General features: G+C 48.3%; 1 long non-coding RNA gene across 1 annotated transcript; it reads left to right on the forward strand.

Annotated features, from left to right (window-relative positions):
- The first annotated feature begins 1257 nt into the window (after nucleotides 1-1257).
- LOC124476123 lies at nucleotides 1258-14885 on the forward strand. Its single transcript, XR_006957005.1, has 4 exons — nucleotides 1258-1335; nucleotides 2141-2262; nucleotides 3145-3183; nucleotides 14705-14885. It is a non-coding gene; the product is annotated as an uncharacterized LOC124476123 (long non-coding RNA).
- Nucleotides 14886-19576: the final 4691 nt, after the last annotated feature.

The following is a 19576-nucleotide window of genomic DNA, read 5'->3' on the forward strand; positions in this document are numbered from 1 at the left end:
AACAGGGAGGAAAAATGGAGACAGAATGATTGTTTATTAAACACACGTCTCACAGCTCACATCCTTGACTGCCCCCCCCCCCTCTCTCTGGTGTTGACTAGTGGTGTTCTGTCTGTGAATGACGATCTGTTCGGAGGTCAAGGGTCACAATACTCAGGAGTTACTGCCTCTGGGTTAATGAGGTCAAACAACAGGCATGGAAATCTGTAAATTTCCCCAAAGTGAAAGGAACATTCCGGAGGGTCATTACTTACTTTCCTCCCTCTTCTTTGTCAAAACACAGCATGGACCACTCACACAAAACACACTCACACAACACACAGCACGGACCACTCACACAACACACACTCACACAACACACAGCACGGACCACTCACACAACACACACTCACACAACACACAGCACGGACCACTCACACAAAACACACTCCCACAACACACAGCACGGACCACTCACACAAAACACACTCACACAACACACAGCACGGACCACTCACACAAAACACACTCACACAACACACAGCACGGACCACTCACACAACACACACTCACACAACACACAGCACGGACCACTCACACAAAACACAGCATGGACCACTTAATCAAAACATGTGAAGCTCTTCAGTTGAGAAAACAAATGCACAAACTTTGGTTCAAGAAAAGAAAAAAGACTAAACTGTGACACGGTTCTGGGAGGCATCACTGTGTCATTACAAGACGGAGCACACTTTAGCTACCTTAGTGAACGGCAGGTTGCCGACAACACTGTGCAGTAACAGCTTTATTTCATTTGGAAAATTGGTCGTTGCAATTAGAGTGTCCTCTGAGTGTTACAGTTAAAGCCTTTATTTGTTCTGACTTTAGTTTCGAGTATGGTTGTTGAAGCCAGAGTCCCCCAAAGTGGAGCAATTTTCTTCAACTGCCACTGGAATAGGAGGTGTTTCTTATCAATTGCCTGCCGATTTTAATCACTACAAAAATCAGCTTACTTCACTCAAACAGTATTTTAATCTATGGGACTAATAATGAATTAGAACCACCACTAGAAGTTTGTACACATGAAAATAAAAACATTTAGATCACCGGAAACTTGTCTTGTTGTGAAGGCAAAACGCTTAATTTATTTAATATTTGCATTGCTGAAGTTAACTGCACAGGAATACTGGGCATTTTGAATGACAGATAATGACCCAATGACATTTTGACAGACGCCCCAAAATGACACTGCATTCAAAATAGTCCAATCACACGTTGTTGGGGGAGGTAACAACAAGACACGTGAACACGAAAGCCGGAAGTAAATAGCCTTCAACGGACTCTGGGTGCCACGGAACAGTGAGTGACTGCAGCTTTCAATGAAAAATAATGAATTAACCAACAAGTGGTTCCTGACCTATGTCAGGAATATGACATAGGTTATGCCTTGCCATAGTGGTGTATGAATACCTGTATCGTGATTGAAAAACCGGCACACAAACTGTGCTACTTTGTCAACAGACTCATACAACTAGCTGCAATGTATAGTAGCCTACATTCACAGAACTGTTAGGCTACAGCTAGTTAGACAGAACTAACCTATTGTTGGTAGCGTTGTAGCATAAATATATAGCTATAGCTATAACTTCAACAACCCCTTGCCAGCTTCTAGGTACATTTTTACAGATACCTGTACCAAGTCGGTGTTATTCAGAGGTTAGCTAACTAGCTACATGGGATGCTTCCAATATGTGTAATAAAACTATCCAGAATAAAAATACGGAAAACACCAAGCTAACATTGAATAATCTATATATGTATACATTGTAAGCAACTGGTTTCAGACTAACATTATTTTGCGCCAAGTCTAACTAGTTTGTGCAGTATTGTCATACTGGGTTGGGCTAAAGTCTACATGCAATATTGAGTAGCTAGCTACACCCTTCTTGACTAGTCTTTCTAGCTTCTTGACAAACATACCCACCCTTGTTGAAATGCAATCTGTGGGCATCACAATATTCTTGTTTTACTGGACTAAACCTGATCAAGTGACAACAGCTCAGAATAAGCAGAGCAACCAAGTACATCAATATTCTCTGTCTCTTTCTTTCTTTCGGTCAGTCTCTTTCTAATGTTTGCGCATCCCTGTGTGTGTGTGTTCCAGTATCGGCACCAGCAATGCTCCCGGGCTACAGTCCTGTGACCCAGGCTCTCCTGGGGACCCTGTTCACCTGGGGCCTGACTGCTGCAGGAGCAGCCCTCGTCTTCATCTTCTCCAGCAGACAGGTACATCAGGGTTACTATGGATACCATGGGTTTACTGGGTTACCAGGGGCTCTGGTGTCCCCAGGTGGGCTGTTATGATGATTGTGATGAAGTACCAACTCTTCTCATTTGAACACCCAATATGAACAGACAGTTCTGTCACGATATAAGCACAAACTTGTTTTGTTATAGGATTATTTTGGTTGTAGTTTACTTCCACAGTTAAACAACACTCTGTCTATAAAGGTCTGTTGGAGTGTCTAAGGAGCTCACTGTACATTCTCCTTATGCTGTAGCTGAGTAAGGCCGGCGGATAATTAGTTAGAAGTCTGTTGAGCGTTTTGAGCCAAGTGTATCTTGGCAGACGTAAGCCGCGTGGAGGTGGAATTCTAGAGGCTTAGATGACCATCAGCTATCATCAAGTGGTAGTTCCTAACATGCTTAATCCTTAATACATGCTAAATACTGTACATGCATGGTAAGTGCATTCCCATCATCATGATCGTCATTAACGAGAAGACTCTTCCTGCACCAGCCTTCTCTCTGCCAGTCGACTCTTTATTCAGGGGAGTTTGTCGAATTAGACCCGAGCGTACAGATCGATAAGCAGACCTATCGAAACTCACCCTGAGTTATCGTTACTGTACAACTGGCAGCGTCGGATGAGGGCTTTTGAGCCGTGGTCAAGTTGTCCAGGGTGCTTGGTAGACACCTGTAGAGACACAGTTGGCCGTGTGTGATTCACGGGATCGATGGCTGGAGGCTGTTGGCTACTGCTGGCTAAGGTTGTGAGGTTGACATCAAATATGTGTTTTGTTGATCAATTCTTTTGTTTGGTCTTTCTCTCCTTTCTTTCCCTCCATCCATTCCTCCCTCCTCCTCCTCCCTTGTTCCTCTCTCCAGAAGCGGATCTTGGATGGAAGTCTGGGCTTTGCAGCCGGGGTAAGACAGTCTGGCTTTGAACTTCATCCCAGTCAGACAGATAATGATCGGCAGGCAGGCAGACACACACACACACACACACACACACACATAACCCACGCCTACACATCATGCTCACACCTGTCCACCATCTCCTCCACTGAACCTTTGTCTCATGCTCTCAGGCATCGCATCAATAGTGAGAGACGGAAGATGTGACAGTTTTCAGAGTTTTTGTAGATACAAGCTTTGTTCACCGTCCAAATATCTGACTGTGAGAGAGAGGAAGTTAGAGAGAGAATGTTTGAAAGTCGGAAAGTTTGCGGTGAGTACGTCAGGAGACTTTAAAATGAGTAGGACTGTTCTTCAACGAAAAATGGAAACCATCCAACCTTATCTCCATAGGGGGAATGGAAATAGGGAGACAACTCTTTAATTGCTATCTTTGTAAACTTTTTGTTCACATAGCACATTAATGCTCTGAGGCCTTGTAATCCGTCGTTGTAATTATAACTCAAATTGGCGGGTTTTTTTAAATTAGGAAGTGGTTTTCAGAGCTGCTGAATCTTTAAATGTTAGGTCACTAAATCATAAATATGAAGATTACCTTTTGAAGTGGTGGTTTCGAAAGAACTATGAAATTAAGTAAGTACTTGCTCAGAATATGTTATTCAAGTAATTAATCGAGGAATGAAGCCATGCGATAGGGCATGCTTATTGTGGATTTGGGGTCTGATAGGTTGACTGATGCGGGCTTGGTGCGATGGAGAGGGGAAGGTACAGCTCTGTGGCAGAGCATCTGGCTGCAGGTCAGGAGGTTGCAGGCTTAACCAATCTGCCTTCACCCAGACACCTTGGCTCAGCGCAGAGTGAGGTGAACAACCTAGCATGAGGCACATAGAATATCTCGCACACACGCACACACACACACACACACACACTCACTCAATTAGATATATATCTTGTACCTCTTGACCTATCAGGTGGACTATGCTGCCCCCCCCCCCCCCCCCCTCTCTCTCTCTCTCTCTCTCTCTCTCTCTCTCTCTCTCTCTCTCTCTCTCTCTCTCTCTCTCTCTCTCTCTCTCTCTCTCACCTTCTCGCTCTTTCTTTCTCCCCCAGTTCATTTCTGAATCCTTATTCCCCCTGTTTGTGTTCGGTCCAGCTTCAGTTTGTCTTCCTTCCTTCCCGCCAGCCACTCTGTAATGAGCTCAGTCTGAGCTGCCTCTATAAAACCCTGCCCACCAGACCGCTGTCTGGAGGCATCTGCCCTCGGCCTAATTGGGTGTTCTTTAAAAAATCGTAACTCTGTTTAATGCCACTCCTTTTCTAAATAAGAGTCATATAATGAGTGGAGTTGAGATCTGGCTGGAGCAAAGGGGAGGTGGAGGGGTTGGGGAGGGGGCCCTGGCTGGAGGGTCCTGGGACCTAGACTTCCTCTGAGGCCAGAGCCAGGAGAAGCTTTCCTGGCTCAACAGGAAAGCGGTTCAGGGCTTACTGGGCCATCCCTGTGTCCCTGGCAGAACAGAGAGCTCCTCCTCATTAAAGCTGCTTCAGGTGGCTACATCTGATTGGTTGTTGACGGCTGGAGAGAAGCGTCGATATTATGTGTCCCTGCCCTTGTTTATTTAGGAGCTCTGTTTGAGTGTGTGCGTATGTGTGTATGCTGCCTGCCACCATCGATGCTCATTTCTCAGGTGTGTGCATGCCGCTCATTTGAAAAGTGTGTGTGTGTCTGCGTGTATACATTTAGTATTTTTTAATGTATTTCTTTGCAGAGGCTCTCGTGTATGCATGGGGTGGGGGTGAGCTGAGTAGTGACTGCTTAAGGCGGGAGAGGAATTTTAAACCAGACTGTTGATCCGAGACAGGATGTCCCTGAGGCCTGAGAGAAGGAAGAAGAGACAAAGAGGAAGGCCTAAGGAGAGGGAGAGAGGGAGAGAGGGAGAGAGGGAGAGAGGGAGAGAGGGAGAGAGGGAGATTCCACTCTGTAATCTCAGATTTCAAAGGTCTTAGTGACCTCTCAAAGGTAAAAATCCTCCTAGGAGAAGGAGACAGGGCATACCTTGCTCTCCTAGGAGAAGGAGACAGGGCAGACCTTGCTCTCCTAGGAGAAGGAGACAGGGCATACCTTGCTCTCCTAAGAGAAGGAGACAGGGCAGACCTTGCTCTCCTAGGAGAAGGAGACAGGGCATACCTTGCTGCCCAGTATGTATCAGTATGCCACAACCTGAGAGACAGTGAGTGACCTAGATACGCAACGCACACAAACAAAGCACACACACAACATATACCGTGTGTGTGACTGACATGTGTATGTGTATATATATATATATATATATGTATATATAATAACCAATCTTAAGGTTATGTTAAAGTTTTCTTTAATCTTTCAACTGAATTTGCCATGTTTGTTTGGTATTGTATTATCTGGTAACATTAATAGTATACCGACGTCCATAGTAATGGTATGAATATTGTTTCTGTGTTCTGTGGTTCCACCGTTGCTTTGGCAATATGAACATTTGTTTCTTAATGCCGATAAAGCCAATTGAATTGAATTGGAAGAGAGATAGAGAGAGTAGGAGAGAGGAAGAGGGAGGAAGAGAGAGTAGGAGAGAGGAAGAGGGAGGAAGAGAGAGGGAGGAAGAGAGAGGGAGGAAAAGAGAGGGAGGAAGAGAGAGGGAGGAAGAGAGAGGGAGGAAGAGAGAGGGAGGAAGAGAGAGGGAGGAAGAAAGAGGGAGGAAGAGAGAGGGCAGAATGCTTTTGGCTTTCAGGCATTGATGTCTCACAAATGTGACTGATGGAAATGTCAGCTCTCCACGAGCACATATCCATAGATGAAGAGAATGTCAGTTCCACTGTTTGGTTGATTTGAATACAGGCATAATTTCAAACTGCCATCTAGCTAGGGCCTAGTCCTCTATCCAACAGGCTTGCAGGATAGTGTCTGTGTGCGTCGCCCTGACAGATGGAATGAGGCTATTTGCTGCAGGTAACAGACATGCCAATTTGTACGTTTTGTTTTGGAGGTTTTCACGCTCACTTTCCCCCGTTTCTTTTTCCTGTCATTTTCTCCTTTGCTTCCTCCCTCGTTCATAGTCACGCCCAAACCATGACTGTTGGTTAGAATGTACTAGTATCCATCCAGCTGCTTGCACACACAGCTAGAAAAGCATGGATTCAGACAAGGTTTAAGACAGTGTCAAAGAGAATATTTCTTTTTTCTAAGACAGGGCAGACCTTGCTCTCCTAGGAGAAGGAGACAGGGCATACCTTGCTCTCCTAAGAGAAGGAGACAGGGCAGACCTTGCTCTCCTAGGAGAAGGAGACAGGGCATACCTTGCTGCCCAGTATGTATCAGTATGCCACAACCTGAGAGACAGTGAGTGACCTAGATACGCAACGCACACAAACAAAGCACACACACAACATATACCGTGTGTGTGACTGACATGTGTATGTGTATATATATATATATATATATATATGTATATATAATAACCAATCTTAAGGTTATGTTAAAGTTTTCTTTAATCTTTCAACTGAATTTGCCATGTTTGTTTGGTATTGTATTATCTGGTAACATTAATAGTATACCGACGTCCATAGTAATGGTATGAATATTGTTTCTGTGTTCTGTGGTTCCACCGTTGCTTTGGCAATATGAACATTTGTTTCTTAATGCCGATAAAGCCAATTGAATTGAATTGGAAGAGAGATAGAGAGAGTAGGAGAGAGGAAGAGGGAGGAAGAGAGAGTAGGAGAGAGGAAGAGGGAGGAAGAGAGAGGGAGGAAGAGAGAGGGAGGAAAAGAGAGGGAGGAAGAGAGAGGGAGGAAGAGAGAGGGAGGAAGAGAGAGGGAGGAAGAGAGAGGGAGGAAGAAAGAGGGAGGAAGAGAGAGGGCAGAATGCTTTTGGCTTTCAGGCATTGATGTCTCACAAATGTGACTGATGGAAATGTCAGCTCTCCACGAGCACATATCCATAGATGAAGAGAATGTCAGTTCCACTGTTTGGTTGATTTGAATACAGGCATAATTTCAAACTGCCATCTAGCTAGGGCCTAGTCCTCTATCCAACAGGCTTGCAGGATAGTGTCTGTGTGCGTCGCCCTGACAGATGGAATGAGGCTATTTGCTGCAGGTAACAGACATGCCAATTTGTACGTTTTGTTTTGGAGGTTTTCACGCTCACTTTCCCCCGTTTCTTTTTCCTGTCATTTTCTCCTTTGCTTCCTCCCTCGTTCATAGTCACGCCCAAACCATGACTGTTGGTTAGAATGTACTAGTATCCATCCAGCTGCTTGCACACACAGCTAGAAAAGCATGGATTCAGACAAGGTTTAAGACAGTGTCAAAGAGAATATTTCTTTTTTCTAAGAAGTTTTCTTTTTCTCTCTTTCTCCATCTTAGTTTAAATTGAATCATTTGTGACCTTATTGAATGCTGCATCTCTTCCAGTAACCTTCAGTGGATTGATTCGAATTTAAAACGCATCTGCTTTCATTGATTTTTCTTGATTGGACTCTTCCTGAGCCAGATGTACATAGTCCTTTTTGGTTTGTCGAGCAATCGTGTTGCAATTATGCTGTTCATATGAGAACGTATTTATGTGAACCAAATGCTAATGGATATTTTTGAATATGGTGGAGTAAATGTAAGCAGTGATGAAAAAAACTCAAATTCAAGTATTTTCATCCCTCAGTGTGCTGGAAGTGGAAGTGCTTGTCTAAACAGGATGATATCATATCCCTACGCTCTGGGATAAATCAGGCCTCCACAGCGTAAACAGCCATCCGTTCGAGATGGAGATTCTAAATAATAACGCAATATTCACTTATAAATCCAATTTTTTTTAATACCTTCTCTCATTATGGGTTCCAGAGATTACTTTTGTTTGCAAAACATAATACACCAACGTCAGACTTAGTTTGATGGAGATCTGGAGGGGGATAGTGTGTGTTTTTACTGTCGTCTACTGAAGTAAGGACGATTAGCTCAGGGGGAAAAGGCAACAGAACATCTCTAATCGAATTAGTATTCCGGGCTCCGATACGTCGCGTTGTTTTTATGTCCCGCGTTTCTATGGTATCCACGGGTCACCTGACCTGGTTCCAGCCCCATGGTTTGTTGATTAAGTTAATTTTAGAGAGTGGAAAATAGAACGTCTTTGACGGTTCCCCATTTGGCCAATTGCTATGACATCAACTCAGTGAGTCAGAAGAAAGTCCACGCGTGGTAGATGTGGGGCCCCTTCTGTGTCCGCAACACCGATCCTTCCAGGCGCACATCAATTGGGGTTATGGGTTAGTGTTGGACCTGATCCCAGATATGTCCCGCAAGGAGACACTTGACACTTTATTGCAAATCTTGTTTTTTTGTTTACGTCACGCCGTTATCTCTGATATTCCCTGAGTTGTCTCCATTGGCATTAATCCTTGGGTTCGCCAGCGGATTTTGTCTGTCTGATGATGTTATGCCTACACTTTTCATGTTGATATTTGACATTATCGTTAGCTTTCTGAAGTGTTGCTCTCGGGAGTAACAAACCACGAGTTGGGATAAAAAAAAAAAAAAAAAAAGCCTAGTTGTTGTATTTGAGATGAACTGTTGAAACATTTAAATCAGCTGCTCTTACACGTATTCCTACAATGTTTCACAGGATTTTTGAGGGGATTGTAGCTCGCACCCCAGAGCTACGTCAGACTGCCAAAATCACAAGGGCAGCGTGGTACTGCTCTTCTCTGACCTTTCTTCAGTTTAGATGACCTTTTTGGTAAGATTCCTCCCATGCCTCTGGAAACTAAACAATAATTATAAAAATATTTTTTCCACCCAAGTGGAACTGTGGTAGTTTTTTAAATTCTTTACTGCTAGACATTACTTCTGGGTATGAATGAAATTCAAATCAGTATTACAGTTTTATTTGATGAATTATGTGAGCCACGACAAAGACCTTGGTGTAGATGTAGATCGGACGGGACATTTCTCTCTTGCTTCTAAAACATGCATGGCTTTCAGTCAATGATCTAAAGGATTGACCTTGTCCTGGTCAAATATGCCATCGATAAAGGCAACTGTTCACCGAGCCACCATAGACATATAGAGCTTTTCTGTGACGGGCTTGTTCTCGTATGCTGTCTCTGCTAAGGGAGGGAGGGAGGGAGCAGAACGGCAAAACCAGGATGTAAACACATCAACATGGCTTCTCACGTCACACTTAAGTACAGCTGCCGTAAACCACTTTTATGGTCGAGTCCAGTCTGTCTTATCCACCGTTTGCATCTTGCTCACATCCTCCCCTCCTCCCGGGCAGCGTGGCGTAATGAATCTCTCCTCTATCCGCTTGGTCGGCCCTGCAGACAGACATTTGGACTTCCCGTCCTCTGATGTCACAATCAAACCAAATGAATGAGATGATTTCGCCGTCCTTGTTTCCAAGCATGGGCGTCGTCACAGGATGTCGGCTCAGTCGGCTTAGGCACGGCGCATCAGGGAGGGCTCAGCCCTCGCCATTGGGAATGAAGCTCTGATGATTGGAGATGATTGCATGGAGCCAGGCCCAGGTCCGGGGCTCGTTTGAATATGCATCGATCCGGTGCTCCTTGTCGAGCAGGTGGTCAGGCCTGGCTCGTGGAGCGCAGCAGCGAGGGGTCTCCCGCTCAGAACACCTCCTCGGGTGATTGGAGGAGCCTTCCCCTGAAAATGCCAGTTCGTCCGTCCGGGCAGAGGAAGGTAATTGGTGCGATGATACCCTCTCTCACTTTTTCCAATCAGAGCGACTCGCAGGGGGTGGTCCTTCCTGGCCAGCCGTGCTGATTGGCTCCGACAGCGTGAGGGAGATTTTGGGGTGTGAGGGCCGGGGGAGGGTAGCTGGGGAGGGAGCAGGTAGACAGTTCATTTGGAAGGCGAGATGGGGAGGGGACGTATAGGTGGAGAGATGGTGGAGAGGTGGACAGAGGGTGGAGAGGTAGAGACATGAAGGAATAGAGAGATGAGGCGGGGAGTGTTGAGGAGAGAGATTGACTCGGGTCATAAGGCACCTGAAGCATCACTGTTCTGTGGTTGGCATGGCAACTGTGGTTGGGGAGTCAGATGGCTGAGCGGTGAGGGAGTCGGGCTAGTAATCAGAAGGTTGCCGGATTGATTCCCCGCCGTGCCAAATTACGTTGTGTCGTTGGGCAAGGCACTTCACCCTACTTGCCTCGGGGGAATGTCCCTGTACTTACTGTAAGTCGCTCTGGATAAGATCGTCTGCTAAATGACTAAATGTAAATGTAAATGGCAACCATTGGGTAGCCATCAAGACAGTAGAGACAGTGAACAATATGGATTGGATAGGTGATGTATTTCGTTTTCCGAGAGGGAAGGAGAGATCAAAAGAGAGAGAGAGGTTGAGAGTACAGGAAGAGCGATCGTACTCGATAGTCTAATTACCTCTCAGTCTCTTCTCCGCTTCCAAAACTACATCTCTGTTCAAGACTAAGCTGTAAGGGGGATGATAGACCTGTCGATCCACCGCAAGAATCAATACCCCCATTCCTCCATCCCTCCGCCTCCAACGGTATCGCCGCGGAGACGGACCCTGATTAGCGTTTAAGTGCTCAGATGAAACTGATCTGATCTGTGTGGTGTTTCAGCCCAGGAGAGCAAGTCGCTGCCCCACTGCCAATGGAGGACTGATTATGCTGCGACACGTGTGCCGCCACTTAGCTCCACAGTGTCAGAGTGTGAAGTGATCTTTCTCTGTGACTGTTGGGGGGTGGTGGTGGGTGTGTGTGTGTGTATGTGGGGGTAGGCGCTGGAGGAGGAGGAGGGGGCTGAGGAGGACAGGGGGTAGAGGAGGAGGAGGGGAGGGTGGGAGGGAGAAGAGGAGGGAGGGAGAGGGGGCCAGGAACCCACTGAGTGGGGAACGAAGCGGCTAACTGAGAGCTGTAATTGTCCCAGGATGCACTGCAGCGTGTAGGCTTCCTTCCTCTCAGCTCTCCCTGGGAAGCGGACAAGCAAAGTGATTACAGGAGTGTCTGGAGAGGTTTCAACCAGGTGTCTGCTGAATGGCAGCTCTCTAATGGTAGAGCGAAGGCAGGGAAAGCACACAGGACCACTGTTAACAGCAAAAGATGGTCATCATAGATGACCTGGCCTTTAAAAACATTTGAGGAGCTCTGTACAGGAGCCTGTTCCAGGAGGACCCCCCTGTCCTTTTATGTTTTAGATGTTAGCCTTTCACACCTGGTTCAGATGGATGGTCTTTACAAGCTGACAACCATTCATTTCTGGCCCTGAGGACCAGGGTTGAAGACGAAGGATGAGCATTGTGAAACAAACGTGGACATTTCTGCGGTCGTGGCTCCTGAACGGTGGTCCAGTGAGAGAGATTCAAAGATGGCCGCTGTCACGGTACAATGACGAAAGATGGACTGCAAACATTTTCTGACAGTGTCATAAATGTAGAACGGTCAACTCACTGCTACGACTTACGCCTACTGACTAGCCAATGAAAATGGAACCTGAAATGATGGTCTTGATCCACGCGACATGGCGCAAGAAAAAGTACATTAATCTTGGTGGAATTTGTCGGCAACTAGCGCATGCTGATGACGTTTTCTTCTTCTGGACTAACTTGCGTCCTAGCCTACGATTTAATAAGTGTCATCATCGTACAGTCTGCACACGGGTCATACCCAAGCTGATTCGATCCTTGTCATACAGTGTGATCAGTAATGATCACGCTTATAGGATTGCTGGAAATCCCCCGCTCTGTAGCAGGCATGAAAGGGCGAAAGTCTAGACTCTCTATGGTATCACATTGAACATAATCACTATGCTGGTTGCCAAAAAAGGTCAAATGCCGCTCAACCAGAACGATCAAAAGAATCACCAAATGGTGATTCTGAATGACCTTCACACCAGGGGGACGTCTTGCTTCACCTCAAGCTCTCCATGTTTTACTGGAGGGATATTTGAAGGTTTGGAGTGTCCTCTGTCCACAGGACTGGCGGTTGCCAAACAATATCATAATGCAGATGTTATTGTGACACTTTTAATAACCCCGAGCACTGTGGAGTTTAACACTAATTAATCGCATTATTGCCGGGGCGAGAGAGGAGTGAGCGGGGACGGATAGATGGGAGGATGCGTGGAGAGGGAGAGAGAGAGGGATGTGTTTGGAGAAGAGGGGAACAGAGCAACGACGGTGCGGACAGGAAGAGGGGAAGTAGGAGAGGAGGCAGAGCTAGTTCTAGAGGATCTCTCTCTCTCTCTCTCTCTCTCTCTCTCTCTCTCTCTCTCTCTCTCTCTCTCTCTCTCTCTGTCTGTCTGTTCACCCTCTTCTCTCTCTCTCTCTCTCTCTCTCTCTCTCTCTCTCTCTCTCTCTCTCTCTCTCTCTCTCATAATTGCATCCTGTGAAGCCATACATGGATCCCTGATCAGTCAGCCGTTCAGCGTCACATGTCTCCGATTCTCCCTGTAATCAGCCCTGTTGTTGACTTTGTGCTGTCAGCTGTAATTGCTTTCTCTCTTATCAGCTAATTAAACCGTGAATGGATACAGCAATCAGAGTTCCTTTTGTTGCAGCATTCATGGCACAGGCACCTTATACTGGTCACCTTTTAGAATCACACAAAACCCTGCTATTCACCAGTAGACTTATCAGAAGGATATTTCCAGAATTCGTAAATTGAGTTTTTATTGGCCATTTGATTTGAGTAGAAAATGTCAACATCACGTTCCACATACTGGTACATGATATTCATACACACACAACAACAATAAAGCAAACCACACACCCAAATGCACATCAACATGGAATACAAGAATGGGAGACTTACAAAATACATAAAAGAAGTAGTCACTCTTAATTATCGAAATCATTTGAGAAATATGCAGGCCTCGGTTGTCTCTTGGATATTGGTTTGTTAATTGATTTTCTTCCTTGGAGCGAGGGTGTAATCAGACGCTCATTCCAAAGACTGTAATGAAGCCTCAGCAGGGGATTCAAAGATCTTCTAAAGCAAGACGATGGATTAGGGATCTGATGTACTGTCATCTCCCAGAACTCCCTGACTCTCAATGAGTTGCAGTCTATCACGTCAGCACCGCTCAGAAGAGCCTCCCTCACCAGACCGTCGTGGTGCTAGCAGGGCTGACACATCCATCCATCCATCCATCAGAGAGGCTGCACATTCTCTTGACCTGGCGACGCAGCTCTGCGTCGTGACACCCACCAGCTGACGTGTCACGGACAGCGCTCAGAGAGACAGGGAGAAACGGCCGTGTATCGACTCGGCATAGGATCCTTAGGGGCCTCCCGTCAAATAGCTACTTCCCCCCCCCCCTCTTTCGCCTCCCCTTCTTTGCAAGCCCTTACCCCCCGGCGCAGGTTGTGTCAACACCCAGCGATCACAGACACCTCCGCTGCGCAGCGTCGATCCCCCCCCCCCCCCCCCCCCCCCCCCCCCCCCCCTGCCCCCCCCTCTCTCCCCGGGCAGGGGGCTGGCCGACGGCTCCCGGAGGCCTCGGCTGAATGTGAATTAATGAGACTGTGATCAATGAGAGGCTGTCGGATCCTGCTCAGGGGCTGGAGTGCCGCTGTGGATGTTCTCTTTGAACAGGACACACACCCACACACACACCCACACACACACCCACACACCCACACACACACACACACACACGGTTGTACGCACGGAAGCACACCGGCACAGCCGTGTTCATGAACGTACGGCACGTATACACAAAGGCGTGTGCGCGCCCACCGACACGCGCTAAGACCCAATCATGCGGGGACACACACAGACATCTGTGTACAGGCAGAGGGCATGCATTATTTAGCCCTCTGTATTGTGTGAGGGGAAAGGTTCTGGAGCCCACTGGGAAGCATGTGGTCCTGTTCCAGGAACGCAGAGATGATTGTTTGGCCTACAAACTGGCGCACACACACATGAACACACACATTATGCAAAACAATTGTTCCTGCGTGGGCAAAGAAAGCTGCAGCCACAAAGGGCCTTGAGCCTTCGCAGCCATCCCGTTCCCCGTCCTCGCCCCAGCCCCAGCCCCCGCCTCAGCCCCCGCCTCAGCCCCAGCCTCAGCCCCAGCCACAGCCACAGCCTCAGCCCCAGCCCCCGACTCAGCCCCCGCCCCAGCCACCGCCCCAGCCCCAACCATACACACACACACACACAGAAGTCTCCACTTTCTTTATCAGGTCACCCTGCGGGGCTATCTCAGTTTGGGGTACCAGGCTGCAAAGCCCTCCTGATATCAAGAGCTGGAAGTTGAAACGTTTATGTATTCATGTGCCCGCCAGCCCGAAATTATACACAAGGAAATGAAATCGACTTTATCTTGGTACAACAGTCTCTTGCAATGAAAGAATGAGTGACCCTGAAGGTTTTCTGTGGATGTTTTCTTTCAGAAACACCCGACCTCAAACACACCAAACCAGTATGAAGCTTGTTACTGACTTTGAGGCTTGACTGCATGCAGATTAAGACCTGCAACCTTCGTCCTAACCGCCTGCTTCCCTTTCCTTGCTTAGGTCATGTTGGCTGCGTCCTATTGGTCGTTGCTGGCCCCGGCGATAGACATGGCCGAGGATTCTGGGAAGTATGGCTCGTTTGCGTGTGTGCCTGTTGCCGTGGGTTTCACCCTGGGTGCTGCCTTCGTCTACTTGGCCGACCTGGTGATGCCTGCTCTGGTGAGTCCACACACACACACACGCACACACACGCACACACACGCACACACACAAGCACACCCACACACACACACACACACACACGCACACACACAGGTAGGGAGCGGGTGTGATGAACAGACAATGGATATGGATGAGAGGGAGAGAGAGAGAAACAGAGTGAGGGTGAAAGAGAGATGGAGATAGGGAGAGAGAGGTAGAGAGAGAGGGGGACAGAGAGGGAGGCAAAGAGGGAGAGGGAGAGAGGTACGATCCAGATGGACATCTGTTGCCCAAGATGGCAGCTCTGACATCAGCTGCATTATGAAGGAGGAGAGGTGACACCCACCTGTCATGAATACTCACACACACACACACACACACGCAGCATTATTTAGTTTGATGATATGTGTTGTTGAAAGGTTCAGTGAGTCTATGTTCCAGTGTGCTGGGTTCACAGGTGAGATGGTGTAGAGACAGACAGCCAGCTCAGCTCCAGAGCCCGAGCCTTAGCGCACCATGTCACTCCCAGCAGTCTCGTTGTTTTGTTTCGGGTGCACCCTGGTCCACTTTAGCCTATGGTACTTTACTGTCAATCACATTTTTAAGAGTGGCCAACACTACTTGACATTCTTGTGTCATTAACTACCACGTGACTACATAGCATAGTATGCAACATCCTTCCAGACATATTCTTCTTCTCCTCTCTCTCTATCCTCCTTCCCTCCACCCCCCCCCCCCCCTCTTGTTACCCTGGTTTCCGTGGCGATGAAAGAAAGTCCTGCGATGGATGGTTCATGTGTAATCACAGGAGTGACCCCCCCCGACCCCCATCCCCATGGTTACCCCCCTGGTGATCCCCCCCCTGGTGACCCCCCATGGTTACCCCCCCTGATGATACCCTCCAGGGGGTCAAAACTGTTTGGACAGCTGCTGGTGTCAGTTTTACTGGCTCTCAGGCAAACACTGGCCCCCGAAACGAGGGAGGGAGGAGAGAAAGGGAGGGAGGGAGATAGGAGAGAGAGAGAGGGAGGGAAGGTGAGGAGAGGGGGTGGAGTGATGAGAGGGAGGAAGGAAAAAGAGGGGGAGGGAGGGAGGAGAGCGAGGGAGGGAGGGAGGGCGGAGCCCATTGGAGAGGGTTAGATTCCTTTTAGAACATGTGTCTCCTAGAGGACATTAATCAAACTGCAAAGCTGTTGCAAAGCGAGCTCTCCCCTCCTCTCCTCCTCCGTGTGACGATACCGCCCGATAAGGTACAAGTCACCACCCCATCTGCTCCACGGTCTCCATGACAACAACTCCACATCATCCAAAAGGGGGGGGGGGGGGGGGGGTGTTGGGGTGTGTGTGTGGGGGGGTGGCGATCTCTCTGGATTTAGGAGAGGGAGAGCATTGCATCATGGTCCATATATCAGAGGTGCTGTGTATAGTGTGCGGGGGGCGCCCAGCCAAGGCTGCAGGGGCCCAATGGGCATGGGAGAGCCAGGACGTGCTGCATGTTGGCCGGGAGTCCTGGGAAGACCAGCAGCCAGGACAGACTGTTTAGTCATGGTGGTGGAACAGAGCTGGCTCGTGACCTTACCCACACCCCTTACACGCGCACACACACTTGCCTGCATACTCGCAGATGCACGCGCACACACACACACACGCACGCACACACACACACACACACACAGTCATTCTGATCGTCCACAGGTCCATTTTCCCCCTTCAAGGGTGTGACATATTTGACACCGGGTAAACGGACTGATTTGGTGCTAAGCTTCAGTTTCAGTTTTCCGTTTCTTTGCCGTTTGTAACCAGGACCTGGTACATTGATGATGTGATCCTGCACCTCTTGACAGCCCCTAGTGGCCAATCCAACCCTGTCAGTCCTAACCTTTATATGAGCTGCTACACTTATCGACAATATGTATACATAAGAAAGGAGCCTATGCTTTTGAAATATTGAATTATCTTGAATAATTCACCTAACAACTGAGAATGACATAACCTAGGAATAAAAGCAACAACCTAACAATAAGGACTAGAGAGAGGAGGAGGAGGAGGAGAGAGGGAGGAGAAGAGATGTAGCGATTCTCCCATAAATTTTAAGAGGAGAAACCTAACTTTTTATTTGACTCTCTTTATTTCTCTCAATCTTTCTCCCAACATCTATCTTTCTGTCTGTCTGTCTGTCTGTCTGTCTGTCTGTCTGTCTGTCTGTCTGTCTGTCTGTCTGTCTGTCTGTCTGTCTGTCTGTCTGTCTGTCTCTCTCTCTCTCTCTCTCTCTCTCTCTCTCTCTCTCTCTCTCTCTCTCTCTCTCTCTCTCTCTCTCTCTCTCTCTCTCTCCCCTCTCTCTCTTCCTTTCTCATACATACAGCTCATTAGCCCTCAACCTTCAGCTTCCACAGGGCTGTTCCCCGTCCTCCTTAGGTGAACCCCGCTGATGGTAGCCAATGGTAAATGCTGTTCCACCGGACGTCTAATCTTGTATTCCTCCAAGACGCAAGTGTGTGTGTGTCACCACCCGGGATCTGTTTTGGCATCACTGCTAATTGGCCAGGTTCTGGACTCCACACAGGCCATACAAAGCAGCGGGTCGGCCCTGTCCTGTGTCTTCAAACAAGTGCACCCTACGGACCGGGCCAACCCTGTGACCTTTCTGAACTAATCAGCCTATTGCAGCCCAGGATGGGGTCTTTAACAACCGTGTTCCCCTCACCCCCCCTCTCCCCCCCCCCCCCCCCCCCCCCCCCCTCCCCGTGGCACTTCTTGAGCTCTCCCAACTCCTATCTGACTCCATCAAAGGACTGGTAACATGTAACAGACTTGCTTGCTTTCCGGCTAGCCTGTGTGGCTGGTTTGAGAGTGAAGTTGGCCCGGTATGTTATTAACTAAACATATGAAGTGCGTCTTTATATTATTGGTGAGAGACCCGATGCCGAGCGGACAACTTTGATCTCCAGGAAGGCCTCAGAGACTGGAGCTCTGCTTTCATGATTTCACTTCCTTTCTCCTCTGCCGTGTCTGTGCTGAGTCTGCTGACTAAGAGGTTTCTATAGCAGAAACACTTCTGTTGATTTGCAGGTCTGTACGAGTTACACTGAGATGATGAGAGGGCTCACACACGCACGCACCCACCCACACACACACACACACACACACACACAGTGTCCTCATACATCAGATGAGAGGTTTTCTCTGTGTGTCGGTGTGTGTGTCTCCAGCCTGCTTTTCAGTAGAGTGTATCAGGGTGATTGTTCCTGAGCTCTTTCATCTTCTCCTGTTCGCGTCACGAGCACTTCCTGCACTTTGGCACTGATCATAATTACTGCAATGCACACACACACGTACCTACTCATGCACACACACACGTACCTACCTCATGCACACAGACGGTTGAGCTGGGGCCTGCCTTGGCTGGATCAGGAGATGGAGCTGCCTAATAATAAAACACATATATTGTTTTCATTCGTCTCACTTCCCACTGTGGTCAGTGGTAACCGAACCGCAGGGAGTCATCTCCTCTCTCTCTCGCTCACTATCCCTCTCTGTCTCTCCTTCTGTGTGTCTCTCTCTCCGCCTCTCCTCTCCCCTCCAGCGTCTCCCTCTGTCCGTCTCTCTCTCGTCTTCCTCTCTTGCCCTTTCTCACACCTGTCCGTGGCCCGACTTGAACCTGCTGCGGGGAGGGACGGTCTGTTCTGGAGCCGGGACCAAAGCTCCAGGCAGCTTGTTAGCCAGCTTGTTAGCCAGTGTCCTAAGATCCAAAGCCCTTCTCTGGCACGGCAGGTGGACGAGGCCCGGGTAGGAGTTGTCATGTCGGTCTGTCAGTGGGATTGGCGGCCAGGCACGCCGCACAGACCAAGGCCAGGTCGTGCCTCCTGAATGATTGGATTGGCCAGGCAAATGAGAGAGAGGTTTCTCTCTCTCTGTCTCTCTCTCTCTCATTGAGATGTGTGTGTGTGTGCTTGCTTGCTTTGTGTGTGTGTGTGTGTGTATTTCCTGCCTAGTAAACCAGCATGCTGGCAGAAAGCTTCCATGATTCATGCGACGGTGAGGTTGGCTGGGTATGGTGATGCGTTCTAAGGATCAGCTTCCAGGCTGGACCTGGGGTTTGTCCTAGCTGGGCGCTGCTCTCGCACCCACGCTGTTGAATAACCAGGACTCTGGGAAATGTCAGACTTCGGTCCCCCGGGCTCGCTACCATAGCTCTCTGTTCCCTGTTTGACCCCCCCTCCCCCTGCTCTCTCTCTCTCTCTCTCTCTCTCTCTCTCTCTCTCTCTCTCTCTCTCTCTCTCTCTCTCTCTCTCTCTCTCTCTCTCTCTGCTGTGTGAAGGTGCTGTGTGTGTGTGTGTGTGGGGGGGGGGGGGGGGGTGCCTTGTGCACAGGGAATGACAGGCGTCTTTACTGTAGTGTTTCAGTCTTCAGGCTTTTTGTCTTTATACTTTTACGTGAGCTTCAATGTGAGTAAGTAGGATCCAAGATGTCTGTGTCACGATGACTGGTGGCTAGCTGGCAGCTTTGACTGCCCAATAAAGATATGTTTGAAGTAAAAAGTCTCTCTTTCTTTGTCTCTCGTTCTCTCTGTCTCTTCTCTCTCTTTCTGTCTGTGTTTCTCTGGCTGTCTCTTTCTCTGTCGTCATCAGTGTTGTTCAGACTGAGCCTGTTCAGACTGGGTCTGTCCAGGCTGGGTCTGTTCAGGCTGGGTCTGTTCAGGCTGGGTCTGTTCAGGCTGGGTCTGTTCATGTC

The sequence above is a fragment of the Hypomesus transpacificus genome, chromosome 13, assembly GCF_021917145.1.
Source record: "Hypomesus transpacificus isolate Combined female chromosome 13, fHypTra1, whole genome shotgun sequence".
In the NCBI taxonomy this organism is placed as follows: domain Eukaryota; kingdom Metazoa; phylum Chordata; class Actinopteri; order Osmeriformes; family Osmeridae; genus Hypomesus; species Hypomesus transpacificus.